Raw genomic sequence first — 12,516 nt, 5'->3', positions numbered from 1 at the left:
CTAGGGCCTATGTAGGGTATGGCCCAGTGGAAGTAACTGCTCAAAAGCTGGGGCAGATCCTGCAGGTTAACAGACTCCATCAAGACCAAGAGTAGAGCTTCCAATTTTTTTTTTGGAGGCAGATGAGAGGAAAGATTTAATGCTAATTTATTAGGTCAGCATCTCAGGACTGGAAAAGACCTTGGAATTTATCTGAAACCAACTGTCTGCCCAAAGAAGGACTGACCTCCACTCTCCCCCAAGGTGCCTGTCAAGGAATAAGCCATACTTTGAACATCTCCGTGGATGGAAAACTCATTCTAGAAGCTGACTATAACTTCCCTCTGTGTCAATTTGAGATAGATTAGGACTAGTTTGAGTGGGTTGGCAAGAAATTCTATCCCTTCCCTCCAACCAAAAAGAAAATTTCTCTCACTGTCCTTTTGTCCTGATGTCTGAAATATCCTTTATGAGAGGCAATTCTTTGGGGTAAGGCTGGTTAAGACTAATCTCCCAGGAATGCAAACTCCACTAAGTCCCGTCAGCTTCCTTGTGAATGAGTTTCCCAAATCCCTTTCCAAGATGGAGACTGATTTACAAGAGGAAAGTGCGAGAGGCACCTATTCAACTTAAACTTGGCAGATTTCCTCTGTCTGTGGCGTCTGTGCTCCAGCATCCATCACTCCAGGGACCAGGGCCCTGGGCTGACATGGAACTGGTTTTCAGATTTGCCTTTAGTTAGATCCAGTAATGCAGGCTGGCAGCTGAGAGCTGCCTCCAAAGGGCCTTCCTGGTTGATCTGATCTGTCTTCTTTGATCCTTAAGCTCCTCCTTTCCTCCATAATACTATCTAATTCCCTTGAAAACCCTCCTATGTCATCATAATCTGTCCCTGTTCAGAACCATCCAGTGGTGACTCATTACCAACAGAGTAAGATCCACAATCCTGAGCTTGGCCTTCATGCAAGGGCATAACAAAGGGAGGACATAGGTCTCTGGGTGCAAGTTTATGTCACAAAGATGCCAGCCAAGAATTCATTTCAACATTGAATTGCGTAACTATCTTTAGATTCGAACATTAAATGTATGAACACACCTTAGTTTTGCTATGTATTTATACAGTTCTGAGCTTTTCTAGCACCTGTGTAAGGAGAGAGGGCATAAACACATTATGTTGAGCTCAGGCACCATTTGCCCTCCCCAATGTTTCCAGACCCACTCACTCCTTCCAGTTTCCCTCCCTTCTAGCTGTGATGTGTGTAGGTGGAAGTGTTATGAGGGAAAATACACATTCCCATCCTGCTGCACTGGGAAGAGGGAAAATGTGTCAGGTGGGGTGAGGCTGTTCCTTTTATCTGGACTACTGTTCTCCCAGACAATTGCATGGATCCTCCCTTACCTCCTTCTATTCATAGGGTTACTAACTGCCCAAGTTTGCCTAGAATTGAAGGTTTTCTTAGGATGTGGCATTTTCAGTGCTAAAACTGAGACAGTGCTGGGAAAACCAGATGGTTGATCACTAGTTGCTCAATTGTCACCTTCTCAGTGAGACCATTTCTTTTCTTTTCTTAAAATTATTTTACTGAGGTCATATTGGCTTATAACATTGTGTAAATTTCAGGTGTACATTATTATATTTCAGTTTCTATATGGACTGTATTGTGTTCACCACCAATAGTCTAATTTTTTTCCGTCACCATACATATGTGCCCCTTTACTCTTTTCTCCCACTCCCCCCTTCTCCTCTGGTAACACTAATCAGTTCTCCTTATCTATGTGTTTGTTTATCTTCCACATATGAATGAAATCTTATGGTGTTTATCTTTATCTGACTTATTTCACTTAGCATAATACTCTCAAGGACCACCCATGTTGTCGCAAATGGCACCATTTTGTCTTTTTTATGGCTGAGTAGTATTCCACGTCTTCTTTATCATTCATCAGTTGATGTGAACTAGAGTTACTCCCACTTCTTGGCTGTTGTGAATAATGCTGTGATCAACATAGGGGTGCATAAGCTTCTTTGAACTGTTAATTTCCTGTTCTTTGGATAAATAACCAGTAGTGGATAGCTGAGTCATATGGTATTTCTATTTTTAATTTTTTGAGAAGTCTCCATACTGTTTTCCATAGTGGCTGCACCAGATTGCATTCCCACCAGCAGTGTATGAGGGTTCCCTTTTCTCCACATCCTCTCCTACATTTGTTATTTCCTGTCTTGTTAATTATAGCCATTCTGATGGGTGTGAAGTGATATCTCATTGTAGTTTTGATTTGCATTTCCCTAATAATTAGTGATGTTGAACATCTTTTCATGTGCCTGTTGGCTGTCTGTACATCTTCTTTGGAAAAATGTCTGTTCCTATCCTCTGACCATTTTTTGATTGGGTTTTTCACTTTTTTGTTGCTGACTTGTATGAGTTCTTTATATATTTTGGAAATTAACCCCTTGTTGGATATATGATTTGCAAATGCTTTCTCCCAGTGGTGGGTTGTCTTTTCATTTTGTTCATGGTTTCCTTTGCTATGCAGAAGCTTTTTAGTGTGATGTGGTCCCATTTGTTTATTTTTTCTTTTGTTTCCCTTCCCTGAGTAGACATGGTATTCGAAAAGATACAGCTAAGACTGATGTTAAAGAGTGTACTGCCTATATTTTCTTCTAAGAGTTTTATGGTTTCAGGTCTTACATTCAAGTCTTTAATCTATTCTGAGTTAATTTTTGCCGATGGTACCAGATAATGGTCTACTTTCATTCTTTTGCAAGTGGCTGTCCAGTTTTCCCAACACCATTTATTGAAGAGACTTTCCTTTCTCCATTGTATGTTCTTGGCTCCTTTGTCGAAGATTAGCTGTCCATAGGTGTGAGGGTTTATTTCTGTGCTCTCAGTTCTATACCGTTTATCTATGTGTCTGTTTTTGTGCCATTACCATGCCAGTAGCAGTTTTGATTACTATAGCTTTTTGGTATAATTTGAATTCAGAGGGTGTGATACCACCAACTTTGTTCTTTTTTCTCAGAATTGTTTTGGCTATTTGGGGTCTTTTGTTGTTCCATATAAATTTTAGGATTCTTTGTTCTATTTCCGTGAAGAATGTCATTGGGATTCTGATTGAGATTCCATTGAATCTGTAGATTGCTTTATTTAATATGGACATTTTAGCTATGTTTATTCTTCCAATCCATGAGCATGGAATATCTTTCCATTTCTTTATGTCTTCTTGGATTTCTTTCAATAATGTCATAGATTTCAGCGTATAAGTCTTTCACCTCCTTGGTTAAATTTATTCCTAGGTATTTTATTCTTTTTATTGCCATTGTAAATGGGACTGTATTCCTGACTTCTGTTTTTTTTTCTCCTAGTTTGTTATTAGTGTATCAAAATGCAACTGCTTTTTGTATGTTGACTTTGTACCCTGCAATTTTACTGTATTTGTTGATTATTTCAAATAGGTTTTTGGTGGATTTTTTAGGATTTTCTGTATATATAGAATCATGTCATCCACAAATAGTGAGAGTTTTACTTCTTCCTTTCCAAATTGGATCCCTTTTATTTTCTTTTCTTGCCTAATTGCTCTGGCTATTTGGGCTTCCAATACTATGTTGAATAAGAGTGGAGAGAATGGGCACCCTTGTCTTGTTCCTGTTCTCAGAAGAACAGTTTTTCACCATTAAGTATTATGTTGACTCTGGGTTTGTCATATATGACCTTTATTATTTTGAGATACTTTCCTTCTATACCCATTTTATTGAGAGTTTTTATCATAAATGGATGTTGGATCTTGTCAAATGCTTTCTCTGCATCTATTGAGATGATCATGTGGTTTTTATTCTTCATTTTGTTAATGTGGTATATCATATTGATTGATGGATGGATGATGAACCATCACTGCATCCCTGGAGTAAGTCCCACTTGATCGTGATGTGTGATCCTTTTAATGTATTGTATTCATTTTGCTAGTATTTTGTTGAGGATTTTTGCTTGATGTTCATCAGTGCCATTGGCCTGTAATTTTCCTTTTTTGTGTTGTCCTCTCTGGTTTTGGTATCAGGGTCATGTTGGCCTCGTAAAATGAGTTAGAAAGTGTCCCATCCTGTTCAATTTTTCAGAATACTTTGAGAAGGATAGAGATTAAATCTTCTTTGAATGTTGGGTAGAATTCACCAGAGAAGCTGTCTGGTCCTGGACTTTTGTTTTTTGAGAGGTTTTGATTACTGTTTCAATCTCCTTACTATCAATTGGTCTATTCAGATTCTCTATTTCTTCTTTGATTGAGTTTTGGGAGGTTGTGTGATTCTAACAATTTATCCATTTCTTCTAGATTATCCAGTTTGTTGGCATATAGCTTTTCATACTATTATCGTATAATCCTTTTTATTTCTGTGGTGTCCATTATAATTGCTCCTCTTTCATTTCTGATTTTATTTATTTGAATCTTCTCTCTTCTTTTCTTAATGAGTCTGGTAAGGCTTTGTCAATTTTGTTTATCTTCTCAAAGAACAAGTTCTTTGTTTCATTGATCCTTTCTATTGTTTTTTCAGTCTCTTTTGTTTATATCTGCTCTTATTTTTATTATTTCCTTTCTTCTACTGACTATGGGCTTTGTTTGTTCTTATTTTTCTAGTACTTTTAGCTATAATATAAGCTTATTTATTTGACATTTTTCTTGTTTTTTAACGTAGGCTTGCATTGCTATAAATTTACCTCTTGGTACCATATTTGCTGCTTCTCATAGGTTTTGGTATGTTGTGTTTGCATTTTCATTTGTCTCCAGGTATTTTTTGATTTCTCCTTTGATTTCTTCATTGATCCAATAGTTGTTCAGTAGCATGTTGTTGAGTATCCACGTATTTGTGACTTTTGCAGCTTTCTTCTTGTAGTTGATTTCTGGTTTCATAGCACTGTGGTCAGAAAAGATGCTTGATGTGATTTCAATCTTCTTAAATTTATTGAGGCTTGCCTAGTTTCCCAACATATGGTCTATCTTTGAGAATGTTCCATGTGCACTTGAGAAGAATGTGTATTCTGCTGTTTTTGGATGGTTGTTCTATATATATCTATTAAGTCCATCTGGCCTAATGTTTCATTTAAGGCCACGTTTCCTTGTTGACTTTCTGTCTGGATGATCTATCCATTGACGTAAGTGGGGTGTTGAGGTCCCCTACTATTATTGTGTTGCTGCCAATTTTTCCCTGTAGGTCTGTTAATAATTGCTTTATATACTTTGGTGTACCTGTGTGAGGTGCATATATGTTAATAAGTATTATGTCTTCTTGGTGGAATGTCCTTTTTATCATTATATGATGCCCATCTTTGTCTCTTGTTATCTTTTTTACCTTGAAGTCGGCTTTGTCTGATATTAGTATGGCTACACCCACATTCTTTTGGTTGCCATTTACCTGGAGTATTGTCTTCCATCCCTTCACTCTGAGACTGTTTGTGTTTATAGCTGAGATGTGTTTCCTGGAGGCAGCATATTGTTGGGCCTTGTTTTTTAATTCATCCAGCCATTTTGTGTCTTCTGATTGGTGAATACAATCAGTTTACGTTTAGAGTGATTATTGATATATTAATGCTTAGTATTGCCATTTTATCTTTTGTTTTCCAGTTGTTCTATATTTCCATTTTTTTCTTTTTCTTGTATTTCCGTCTGCCATTTCAGTTTGGTGGTTTTCTGTGATGATTTTCTCTGTTTTCTTTATATGATTTGTGACTTTGCTCTGATTTTTTGTTTTGTGGTTACCATGAAGTTTGTATAAAAGATCTCATAGATGTGATAGTCCTTTTTCTGATAGCCTTTATTTCCATTAGCTTATGCAGGTTCCATTCCTTTCCTCTTCCCCTTCTATGTTTTTGGTGTCACAAATTATTCTTATTTGTGTTGAGAGTTTGTGACCAAGTTGAAGTGTTTATAGTTATTTTTGATGTTTCTTTCCCTTTTTCTATAATTGTTTACTAATCTATTTTGATATAGAGCTGCAATTTTCTGATTTTGTCTACCTCCTTGCTCAAAGCTTTGTAAATATTTGGCTTTTTGTTTCAGATATGAGGGCTCCATTCAATATTTCTTGTAAGGAAGGTCTAGAGTGATGAACTCCCTCAGGTTTTGTTTTTCTGGGTAAGCTTTAACTTCATCATATCTGAAGGATAATTTTGCTGGATAGATTATTCTTGGCTGATAGTTTTTGTCTTTCAGTATTTTGAATACATCATTCCACTCTCTCCTAACATGTAGGGTTTTTGCTGAGAAATCCACTGAAAGCTTGATGGGGGTTCCTTTGAAGGTTATTTTCTTCTGTTTTGCTGCCCTTAATATATTTTCTTTGTGATGGACTTTTGACAATTCTATTTATTTATTTATTTATTTATTTCATTTATTACAGTAACATTTGTTTATAACATTGTATAAATTTCAGGTGTACAACATTATAGTTCTATTTCTGCATAGATTACATCATGTTCCCATGTTCACCACCCAAATGCTTATTACAATCCATCACTACATACATATACTTAATTATCCCTTTTGCCCTCCTCCCTCCTCCCTTCTCCTCTGGTAACCACCAATCCAATCTCTGTCTCTATGTATTTGTTTGTTGTTGTTATTATCGACTACTTAATGAGTGAGATCATATGGTATTTGTCCTTCTCCCTTTGACTTATTTCACTTTGCATAATACCCTCAATGTCCGTCCATGTTGTCACAAATGGCTGAATTTCATCGTTTCTTATGGCTGAGTAGTATTCCATTGTGTATATATATATACCACATCTTCTTTATCCATTCATCCCTTGATGGGCACTTAGGTTGCTTCCATGTCTTAGTTATTGTGAATAACGCTGCAATGAACACAGGGGTGCATGTATCTTTACGCATCGGTGTTTTCACATTCTTTGGATAAATACCCAGCAGTGGAATAGCTGGATCATATGGTAGTTCTATCCTTGATTTTTTGAGGAATCTCCATACTGTTTTACATAGTGGCTGCACCAGTTTGTACTCCCACCAGCAGTGTATGGGAGTTCACTTCTCTCCACATCCTCTCCAACACTTGTTGTTTCCTGTCTTGTTAATTATAGCCATTCTGACGGGCATGAGGTGATGTGTCATTGTAGTTTTGATTTACATTTCCCTGATAGTTAATGATGTTGAACATCTATTCATGTGCCTGTTGGCCATTTGTATATCTTCTTTGGAGAAATGTCTGTTCAGGTCTTTTGCCCATTTTTTAATTGGGTTGTTAGTCTTTTTGTTGTTGAGATGCATGGGTTCTTTATATATTTTGGAGATTAACATCTTATCAGATATATGGTTTGCAAATATCTTCTCCCAATTGTTAGGTTGTCTTTTCATTTTGTTGATGGTTTCCTTTGCTGTGCAGAAGCTTTTTAGTTTGATGTAGTCCCATTTGTTTATTTTTTCTATTGTTTCTCTTGCCTGGTCAGACGTGCTGCTTGACAGACGTTGCTAAGACTGATGTCGAAGACTGTGCTGCCTATGTTTTCTTCTAGAAGTTTCATGGTCTCAGGTCTTACATTCAAGTCTTTAATCCATTTTGAGTTAATTTTTGTGTATGGTGTAAGGTAATGGTCTACTTTCATTTTTTTGCATGTGGCTGTCCAGTTTTCCCAACACCATTTGTTGAAGAGACTTTCTTTTCTCCATTGTATGTTCTTGGCTCCTTTGTCGAAGATTAGCTATTAATACATGTGTGGGTTTCTTTCTGGGATTTTGATTCTATTCCATTGATCCATGTGTCTGTTTTTGTGCCAGTACCATGCTGTTTTGGTTACTATAGCTTTGTAGTATATTTTGAAGTCAAGGAGTGTGATACTTCCAGCTTTGTTCTTTTTTCTCAGGATTCCTTTAGCTATCCGGGCTCTTTTGTTGTTTGATGTAAATTTTAGGATTCTTTGCTCTACTTCTGTGAAAAATGTTGTTGGAACTTTGATAGGGATTGCATTGAATCTATAGATGGCTTTAGGAAGTATGGACATCTTAACTATGTTAATTCTTCCAACCCAAGAGCATGAAATATCTTTCCATTTCTTTGTGTCTTCTTCAATTTCTTTCAGCAATGTTTTATAGTTTTCAGTGTACAGATCTTTCACCTCTTTGGTTAGGTTTATTCCTAGGTATTTTATTCTTTTTGTTGCAATTGTAAATGGGATTGTATTCTTAATTTCTCTTTCTGCTACTTTGTTGTTAGTGTATAGAAATGCAACTGCTTTTTGCATGTTGATTTTATATCCTGCAACTTTACCATATTCGTTTAGTACTTCTAAAATTTTTTGGTGGATTCTTTAGGATTTTATATATATAAAATCATGTCATCAGCAAATAGTGACAATTTCACTTCTTCTTTTCCAGTTTGGATCCCTTTTATTTCTTTTTCTTTCCTGATTGCTCTGGCTAGGACTTCCAATACTACGTTAAATAGGAGTGGTGACAGTGGGCATCCTTGTGTGGTTCCTGTTCTTAGAGGGATACCTTTCAGTTTTTCACCATTGAGGATGATGTTAGCTGTGGGTTTGTCATATATGGCCTTTATTATGTTGAGGTACTTTCCTTCTATACCCTTTTTATTCAGAATTTTTATCATAATTTTATGCTGTATCTTGTCAAATGCTCTCTCTGCATCTATTGAGATGATTATGTGATTTTTATTCTTCATTTTATTAATGTGGTGTATTACGTTGTTTGATTTGCGAATGTTGAACCATCCCTGCATCCCCAGAATAAGTCCCACTTGAGCATGGTGTATAATCTTTTTACTATATTGTTGTATGCGATTTGCTAGTATTTTGGTGAGGATTTTTGCACCAATATTCATCAGTGATATCGGCGTGTAATTTCCTTTTTTTTGTGTTGTCCTTGTCTGATTTTGGTATCAGGGTAATGTCAGCTTCGTAGAATGAGTTAGGGAGCTTACCCCCCTCCTCAATGTTTTGGAAGAGTTTGAGAAGGATAGATATTAAGTCTTCTTTGAATCTTTGGTAGAATTCACCAGAGAAGCCGTCTGGTCCTGGACTTCTATGTTTTGGGAGGTTTTTGATTACTCTTTTGATCTGCTTAGTGGTGATTGGTCTATTCAAATTCTCTATTTCTTCTTGATCCAGTTTTGGAAGGTTGTATGATTCTAAGAATTTATCCATTTCGTCCAGATTGTCCAATTTGTTGGCATTTAGCCTTTCATAGTATTCTCTTATAATTTTTTGTATTTCTGAGGTGTCTGTTGTAATTTCTCCTCATTCATTTCTGATTTTACTTATTTGAGTTTCTCTCTTTTGTTGTTGGTGAGTCTAGCTAAAGGTTTGTCAATTTTGTTTATCTTCACAAATAACAAGCTCTTGGTTTTATTAATTTTTGCTACTATTCTTTTGGTCTCTATTTGATTCATTTCTGCTCTGATTTTTATTATTTTCCTTCTTTTTCTGATTTTGGGCTTTGTTTGTTCTTCTTTTTCCAGTTCCTTTAGGTGTATAGTTAGATTGTTTCTTTGAGATTTTTCTTGTTTGTTGAGATCAGCCTGTATTGCTATAAATTTCCCTCTTAGAACCGCTTTTGCAGTATCCCATAAATTCTGGCATGTGGTATTTTCGTTTTCACTTGTCTCCAGGTATTTTTTGATTTCCCCTTTGATTTCTTCATTGACCCAATGTTTGTTCAGTAGCATTTTATTTAATGTCCACATATTTGCGGGTTTTCTGATTTTCTTCCTATAGTTGATTTCTAGTTTCATACTGTTGTGGTTAGAAAAGATGCTTGGTATTATTTGAGTCTTCTCAAATTTATGGAGACTTGTTTTGTGGCCTAATATGTGATCAACCCTGGAGAATGTTCCATGTGCATTTGAAAAGAATGTGTATTCTTCGGTTTTTGGATGGAATGTTCTGTATATATCCCATAGGTCCATCTGTTCTAGTTTGTCATTTAAGGCCAGTGTTTCCTTATTGATTTTATGTTTGGATGATCTATCCGTTGGTGTAAGTGGAGTGTTAAAGTCCCCTACTATTATTGTGTTACTATCTATTTCTCTTTTTATGTCTCTTAATAGTTGCCTTTTATATTTAGGTGCTGCTACGTTGGGTGAATAGATATTTACAAGTGTTATATTCTCTTGTGGGATTGTTCCCTTCATCATTATGTAGTGTCCTTCTTTGTCTCTTGTTACAGTTTTTGTTTTAAAGTCTATTTTGTCTGATGTGAGTGTTGCTACTCCAGCTTTCTTTTCATTGCCATTTGCATGGAGTATCTTTTTCCATGCCTTCACTTTCAGTTTGTGAGTGTCTCTAGGTCTGAAGTGTGTCTCTTGTATGCAGCATATATATGGGTCTTATTTTTTTATCCAGTCAGCTACCGTATGCGTTTTAATTGGAGCATTCTGTCCATTGATGTTTAAAGTATCTATTGGTAAGTATGTACTTAATGCCATTTTTAAACAGTTTTTTCTTGGTGTTTTAGCAGTTCTTCTCTGTTCCTTTCTTCTTCTCTTGCTCTCTTCCCTTGTGGTTTGATGGCTTTCTTTAGTATTATGTTTCTTTTAGTTTTTTGTGTATTTATTACCGGTTTTTGGTTTGTGGTTACCATGGGGTTCCTATACAGTAAACTACGGATATAGCAATCTATATTAAGTTGATGGTATTTTTAGTTTGACCTCTGTCTGAAAGCTCTTCTTTAAGTCCCTTCCTCTCACATTTTGTTTTTGATATCATATCTAACCTGTTTTTTGTGCATTTGTATCCATTACCCTCTTATCATGGAAATAGCTATTTTTTCCTACTTGTGGTCTTCTCTGTCCCCTTAAATAAGTCCCTTTAGCATTTGTTGTAGTACTGGTTTCCTGATGAGAAACTCCTTTAATATTTGCTTGTCTGGGAAATTTTTTATCTCTCCTTCCATTTCGAATGATAGCCTTGCTGGGTCGCGTATTCTTGGCTGTAGGTTTTTTCCTTTTAGCACTTTAAATATATCGTCCCACTCTCTTCTAGCCTCTAAGGTTTCTGCTGAGAAGTCAGCTGATAGCCTTATGGGGTTTCCTTTGTATGTAACTTGTCTTTCTCTTGCTGCTTTTAGGATTCTCTCTTTATCTTTAATTCTGCACATTTTGATTATGATGTGTCTTGGTGTGGGCCTCTTTGGGTTTATCTTGTTTGGCGCTCTCTGTGCTTCCTGTACCTGGATGTCTGTTTCCTTCCTTAGGTTAGGGAAGTTTTCACCTATTATTTCTTGAAATAGATTCTCTGCCCCTTTGTCTCACTCCTCTCCTTCTGGGACAACTATAACATGGATGTTAGTGTGCTTGATGTTGTCCCAGAGGTCCCTTAGACTGTCCTCACTCTTTTTAATTCTTTTTTCTTTTACCTGTTCAGCTTGGGTGATTTCTTCTAGTCTATCGTCCAGCTCGCAGATCCATTCTTCTGTATCCTCTACTCTGCTTTTGAGTCCCTCTAGTGAATTGTTCTTTTCCAATATTTTATTCTTCATTTCTGATTGGTTCTTTTCTATATCTTCCATTTCTTTGTTGATGTTTTCACTGAGTTCATCCATTCTTTTCTCATGATCAGTGAGCATCCTTAACACTCTTTGTTTGAACTCGCTGTCAGGTAGCTTGCTCATTTCTGTTTCACTTAGTTACTTTTCTGGGGTTTTGTCCTGTTCCCTTAATTGGAATGTATTCCTTTTCCTCCTCATTTTGCCTCTTTCCCTGTGCTTGTGTCTATGTATTAGGTAGGTCAGCTACGTCTTCTGCTCTTGGAGAGGCGAACTTATATAAGTGATGCCTTATGAGGCCCTGCCGTATGCTTCCCTCAGTTCCAAATCATCAGTGGTGACCCCTTTGTGGGCAATGTGTGTCCTTCTGTTGTGGTGTGGTTGCTCTTTCCCTAGGTGCCCAGGGAGGCTGAGCTATGCCCCTGGCCAGCTGTTGTAATGGTCAGCTGCTTGTAGTTGTTGTTGTCCCTTCAGTCTCTTTATTGGGTTTCGGGAGCCCCAGCACAGTTGGCTGCAAGTTCTAATAGCACATTCCTGTTGCAGTATTTCTATTAAGTGAGTAGGCCCCCAGCGTGGCACGTTGTTAGCCTCAGGGGCTTACAATTGCTATAAGCCTCTAGCCTTTAGGTCTCTTGTCAGCTCTCTGAGGATTACAGCTGGGTGGGGCTTGGCTCTGGCCCAGAAGCCCCCCATTTTTTCAGGCCTGGAAGGTGGGAAAAACCCCCTATGTGGCTCTTTGAAAAGCACAAGTCTTCTGCACCTGAAAAGCCCCACTGCCCACAGGTCCACACACACAGTCAACACAGTCCTGCCCCATCTGGGTGCCCCGACCTCCTGAAGTGGACCCAGTTTCTCCAAGGCAGGAGCCCCACACACTCCACCACTGCCCCACACTCTTCACCCACTCCTTGTGTACGCCCTGCCCCACAGAGGTGGACCCATTCTCCATGCTGTGAAGAATCCAGGCAGCTCACTTAGCAGGCCCACAAGTTGCCCAAGGGGTTGTTGTTGGGTGTGGCCAGTCCGTAGCATGGGCTGCCTGCC

The sequence above is a fragment of the Diceros bicornis genome, chromosome X, assembly GCF_020826845.1.
Source record: "Diceros bicornis minor isolate mBicDic1 chromosome X, mDicBic1.mat.cur, whole genome shotgun sequence".
NCBI classification, from domain to species: Eukaryota; Metazoa; Chordata; class Mammalia; order Perissodactyla; family Rhinocerotidae; genus Diceros; species Diceros bicornis.
This window is presented reverse-complemented; position numbering follows the sequence as displayed.